The sequence below is a fragment of the Gorilla gorilla genome, chromosome 15 (genome assembly GCF_029281585.2).
Source record: "Gorilla gorilla gorilla isolate KB3781 chromosome 15, NHGRI_mGorGor1-v2.1_pri, whole genome shotgun sequence".
Lineage (NCBI taxonomy): Eukaryota > Metazoa > Chordata > Mammalia > Primates > Hominidae > Gorilla > Gorilla gorilla.
Genome location: NC_073239.2, coordinates 20600101 through 20606351, shown reverse-complemented (window position 1 = coordinate 20606351; position 6251 = coordinate 20600101). Strand labels below are relative to the sequence as shown.

The window sequence follows — 6251 nt, the reverse complement described above, 5'->3', positions numbered from 1 at the left end:
CGCTCACCACCATACTGGCTAATTTTTTTTTTTTTTTTGGTAGAGATGGGGTTTCACCATGTTGCCTAGACTGGTCTTGAACTCCTGGCCTCAAGCAATCTGCCAGCCTCAGCCTCCTAAAGTGTTGGGATGACAGGTGCGAGCCACCACACCTGGCCAAAATCTTAACTTTTAAAAAACGTTTTCTTTCAACTCTTATGGTTTATGATTCTTTGAGACAAGGGTGCATTATTTTAAAATATAAAATCCCTAGAACAGAGTTGGGATTCTATATATGTTTGTCATTTTTCCTTTTGCTCTAAGCAACCATAAGATTTAACAAACAAAGAATTAGGGCCAGGTGTGGTGGCTCACGCTTATAATCCCAGCGTTTTAGGAGGCTGAGGCAGGAGGACCACTTAAGCAAAGCCCGTCTCTACAAAAAATATAAATATTAACCAGGCATGGTGGTGTGTGCCCATAGTCCCAGCTACTAGGGAGGCTAATGTGGGAGGATTGATTGAGCCTGGGAAGTTGAGGCTGCGGTGACCCATGATTATGCCACTATACTCAAGTCTGGGTGCCTTAGTGAGATCCCTTCTCAAAAAAAAAAAAGAACAAAGAATTTGGCCAGGGGCAGTGGTTCACGCCTGTAACCTCAGTGCTTTGGAAGGCTGAGGTGGAAGGGTCCCTGGATCCCAGGAGCCCCAGGCTGCAGTGAGCTATGACTGGCCATAGCACTCCAGCCTGGACAACAATGTAAGACCCTGTCTCTAAATAAATAAACAAATAAAACCCAGAAGAACAAAATGGATTGTTTCTAAGTGCAAATATTCTACTTTATCGGTGGGGCATGGTGGTTCATAGCTGTAATCCCAGCACTTTTGGAGGCCGAGGCAGGTGAATTGTTTGAGGTCAAGAGTTCAAGACCAGCCTGGCCAACATGGCAAAACTCCATCTCTACTAAAAATACAAAAATTAGCCAGATGTGGTGGTATGTGCCTGTAATCTCAGCTACTTGGGAGGCTGATGCAGGAGAATTGCTTGAACCCAGGAGGTGGAGGTTGCAGTGAGCCGAGATCGTGCCCCAGCGTTCCAGCCTGGGCGATGGAGTAAGACTCCATCTCAAAAGCAAAAACAAAAAACAGAAAAACAATAAAACCCAAATAGTCTACTTTATCTTTTACAGCATAAACATTTCATTTTCCAAGTTGCATAGTAACATTTCCTTGTCTGTCATCAAACTCCGTATCTGTGGTTTTTTTAGTAGGGGCAGGGCCTATGTCTAATTCATCCCTTATACTGAATTCCCAGAGTAAATACAGTAACCTGGGAAATAGTAGGCACTCAAAAATGTTTCAGGAATGAAATTTAACAGGCAAGAAAACAACTTGAAAATCTAACGTGTTGATTCCTAACAAAGGAAAAAATGGATCAGGTGGTGTGACAGTTTAATACATGTGTTTTTCATTTTAAATGTTTTAACACAGTTGTAAACAAGGGGCACACATCATCCTATTCTGATAAATTTAAAATATACAAAGCTAATATTAATGCACAATTATGAGGATGTATATCTACCAAGGGCTATTTATTGCCACCTCAAAAGGTAAGACCTCTTTGTCTTTCTAGTGAAAATGTATTTTAATCTAATTGTATGCCATCAGGCATTTTCCATTTAGCTAACGTTAGCTAAAGTTAACACGAATATCAAATACTTGGCCTGAAGTTCCATCTACTTACTTTGATTTAGAGCAGCCGTGTCCAACTTGCGGCCCACGGGCCACATGCAGTCCAACATGGCTTTGAATATGGCCCAACACAAATTAGTAAACTTTCTTATAACCTCATGAATTTTTTTGTGATTTTTATTTTTATTTTTTAGCTCGTCATCTATTGTTGGTGCTAGTGTATTTTATGTATGGCCTAAGACAATTCTTCTTCTTCCAATGTGGCTCAGAGAAGCCAAAAGATTGGACACCCCTGATTTAGAGTTTCTCTTTTCTTTTGGTCTTTTATTTCTTTCTCAGAAATAAAGAATAAATAAGACTGAACATGCAGAGCACTAGTTAGCTTGAACATTGGCCTTTTAGGTACCAAGCATACATTTGGACTTCCTTCTGCCACCCAAGGCCTGTGAAATCATATTGTTAAGCTGCCTCATAACACATCTAGGAGCCTCTGAAATTCTGGTCTGAGAGTTCTGGGATTATTAAATCTTGCCTAAGTTCAGAAATGCCACTCACTGTTCACATGTGGAGAAAAGGGTTTATAGAAATTATTTTCTTCAGCAGTAGATTAAAATATTTATTTTAAAAAAAGCAAAATCAAGAAAAAGAGGAGTAGACCACACTGATAATCCACCATATAAAGATATGTTCTTAATCTTCAATTGAAACATTCATATGTGAATAGCTAATCTTCAGGATGTTGGCTCTCACAATTTTTGATGATGAATAATCCAAATTCATTGCTTCTCTTCCTATTAAAATTTGTCCTGTTTAAATATGTGCTCTAATTCCTGTTTTGCCCCAGGTAGCAGTTTTGCAAACCCATGAGTAGAAAGGAAGTTCCAAAGAAGAATCTTAAATAAATGCATTTGGCTACTTATTCTGTACTTTAGTAACAGCTCACAGACTGAAAAATTAGGGTTATTGGGTAAAAGTAAGTGTGAATATTTATTCTTTATAGATCTTATTAATGCTTGTGGTCTTTTCAATGACTGCTGTGAGTAATAAAGATTAGCCTTTTACAAGGTTGAAGACCTATACATAAGAAGGACTAACATTGAGAGCGCAAGATGATGAGATTAAAAGATAAAAATATGCATAGAAATTCTTACCCTTAAACATTTAAGGAAGATAGTCTGCAAATAAGTAAAAATCAGGTCTTTTAAATGATGGTGAGGATGATGATATGGTGATGATGATGATACATAAAGGTAATGATAATAAAAACCAAAATCCATACTCTGCACATACATTTGGAAAAGATATTAAAATAAAGTGGAAGAATTCAGAAAGGTGACTAGTCTGAGCCAGCTTCTCACCTCGTTTACATACTTCCCCAACTCCAGTCAGAACACTCCAGTACTGAAATGGGAAATGATGAACCAGGGCATTTAAAAAACCTCACCTCTAATTTCATTAAGACCAATTGCAAATGACTTATCTCAGAGAAATGAAGCAACTTCATCCCAGCCATTTCAATGGGGGGTTGCGTTTCAGAAGCACACACAAAAAATTATGAAAATGAGTATGCATGAAGGTTTAATAGCTAATTTTCCAAGTTGATTATCTTGGCCAGTTCATTGGGATGCTCTTGCTTCTTTGCTAATTTAATTTGTTTCATCCTTTTTATTGTTTCCTTTAAATAGCAATTAGGGAAGATAGCACTCCATTTTGCCTCCTACTTGCCCTTTTGCTAAATCATGATTTCACCCTGTGCCAGATAGTTACGGGTGTATGAAGAGATGGCACTGGTGAAAGGCAGAGCGGGTGAACACACTTGACTCAAGCCTGAGGAATCCAGGAAAAAGTTGCCAATGATGAAAATGTGTGTGTGTGTGTGTGTGTGTGTGTGCACATGTGTGTGTAGTGAATACCTTAGAACAATTCCTTTATTCACATATTCAGAAGTGTAAAACATGCCTATTTGGAAGTACAGATTCACTTACATAATGTCTACCAGTGTGCTGCAGTTATTTAAAAGCTAGCTATCAACTTGGTAAGATATGGGAACCTTTCTATTTTGTACCTACTGTTTTAAAACTGCTGTATATATTTGTACATGTGACAAGCAGCTATTAAATGTTATAATGATTTTTTATTATACTGTCATTAAAAGGCATTTATCAAGTGCTTGTTTTAATGTAGCACTATCTTAGGTGAGAGAAAAGAGGGCCTCCTTGATATGTAACACTCCACTGATAAAATTTGCAGTCTGTTCTTAAAACACTGTATATTCTGATGAGGAAAGTACAAAAGGTCTCAACACGTATTAATTTTATGCCTTTTTGTAGGCAAAAGAAGTAGGAAGAACAGTTTCTGTTCTCAGGCAGGTCTATTTGGGGATAAAAATAGAATATGAAATAGAATGCAATAAACAAATTACACAGCTATACTTTTTGAAGTCCAGGTTGGGCAGTGAGGTTAGGCTGGAAGACCTCTTAAGTTGTGAAAGCTTGGTTAAAGATAGGAGTTGACATGGCCTGAGTGTCAGCCAGTGGGGTTCTCTGTCACCAGATGGCTTTGTTAATTTGCAAAGTCCACAAAAAGTCATCAATAGTCATTGCTCTCTTTCTCTACCGAGTCCCTTAGTCTTCGGGCTCATTTCGTCCAAATTAATGAAAGGAAAATCTATAAACAACAGCTTCATTGGGAGTTACATCTCTAAGGAAAAAGTAGAAATTTGTAGATCTTCAAAGCAGTGTTTGCTCTCAGGTATCTCCTTTTATATTTATTTATTTATGCCCTATTAGGAAGTATTTTCATTGTTTTTCTTAGAAAAAGTTTTCCGGACACTAACAGCTCACAACATTTCAACAGCAAAGTTATTAGTTGAGAGAAGGGTTTTCAGGAGTTGGGGATTCTAGAGTATGAGGAAGAAATGTTGGTATCCCGCTTCATTATAGATGGATGGCATAGGTCATAAATGGGAGACTGGCTGCTAAGCCAATATCAAAACCCACTGGACTGGCATTTCCTTCTACAGAGTTTATTTTCCTTCCTGTTGTCTTCCTGTCCCATGGAAATGCCTGCCACCATGTAAAGCCCACTGGCAGCTAGCTTAGGCTCCAGTCTTCCCCCTTGGGTAGGAGAGGGAGTGAAGGGAAGGCCACTCCTGAGTTTCCAGCTTTCCTCTTTCTCTCCTTGAGGTGGTTCTTCTGTCTTCTCCTTTTCTTCCTCTCCTTCCTGTTTCTCTGGCAGCTTCTCTTAAGCCTTTTCTGAAGGTGTTACTATCACTCCATCCCAGATAGATATTTTGGAAGCAAGATGGCTGGCATCATCCTCCTGGCCAAGGATCTTCCTGAAGCCACCAGAGGATTCAGACCAGAGTCACAGCTGTGTGGCAGACCATGTCCTGCAGTTGCATGGTCATGACTGTGTGTACTCTCACAGGGGTCAGTGACACCCAGTGACCCTGGCGGGAACTGTCCTGCAGCCAGAATTTGCAAGCAATGCTCATATGCAACGTTTAGGGCCAAAGGCTGTCTGGTGAGGTTGTTCATCACAGCAGAATGACCCAGTAGGTCAAGGATCCAGAATGTGAGTGGCTCAAAGCCAGGAAAACAAATCCTCAAGTCCTTGAGTAGTCTGATGAGAACTTTATGGACTGAGAGGCACTTCTCTCAATCCAGCAGGCAGGGCAGATGACTGCCAAGGCATTCTGCAATACCTTGCTGTCCAAATAGACTTTGGGGTCCAGTTTTCCAAGACTGAGTGACACTGTTGTAATGAGAATCTTCACTGGAGCATGAGAAGAACTGATTTCAAGCCAGTTTTGTTGGTCAGCACGGTCAAAACTTCAGAAGGATCTTGTGCTGTGAGGCTTTCCACGGCTTTGTTCCCCAGGGCAGTAACAGCTTCCAGTGTCGGCAGAGTCTTTAGTATTACCACCAGGGCAGCTGCACTGTGGCCTGTAGGCATCTTTCTCTTTTTGTACGATCCCACCTGTCAGACTTCTTGAATTTGCACTTCAAATTAGAGCCACAATCAAATTATCAGTCACGTTGTTTATTTTTGTCACCAGAGAAAGGACAGAGTCCTGTTCAGCAGAGTTGGGAGCCAGGTACTGATCTCTCTTCAGCAAGGCCTCACTGAAGGACATTTCATCAGGTGCTGGCTTGACCCCTGGGAAGGCCATTTCACACACGTAGAAATCAAATGGGATATGTGGCACAAAGAGCCTGAACCCTCCTCCTGGGCCTCTTCTGGAACCAAAGCGCCCACCACGACCATGGCCTCTGTCATCTCTCGTGGCACCTTAAATCCCCCACACTGGAGGCTGCACTAACCACCCGTTTCCTCTCAGATACCTCATTTTAAATCATGGTAGGCTTAAACTTTATAAGCCTTTAGCATTACACATTCCATTATTTATCTTTTACTCTCTAGCATTTATGAAGGTAGAATTTTCCTCTCCAAATTGTAATGTGATGATGAAATAGCAGAAAAGATCTCACTTTTCTCCCCTTGGAAGAAATATGGAATTCAGAAATACAGTCTAGAATCTGTCCTCAGCTCAGCCATTCCTGATTCAGTGTTACATTG

The 6251-nt window shown here is 40.3% G+C and overlaps 1 pseudogene; it reads right to left on the bottom strand.

The window, feature by feature from the left end:
• Positions 1-4658: 4658 nt before the first annotated feature.
• LOC101132754 (interleukin enhancer-binding factor 2-like) lies at positions 4659-5943 on the bottom strand (annotated as a pseudogene).
• Positions 5944-6251: the final 308 nt, after the last annotated feature.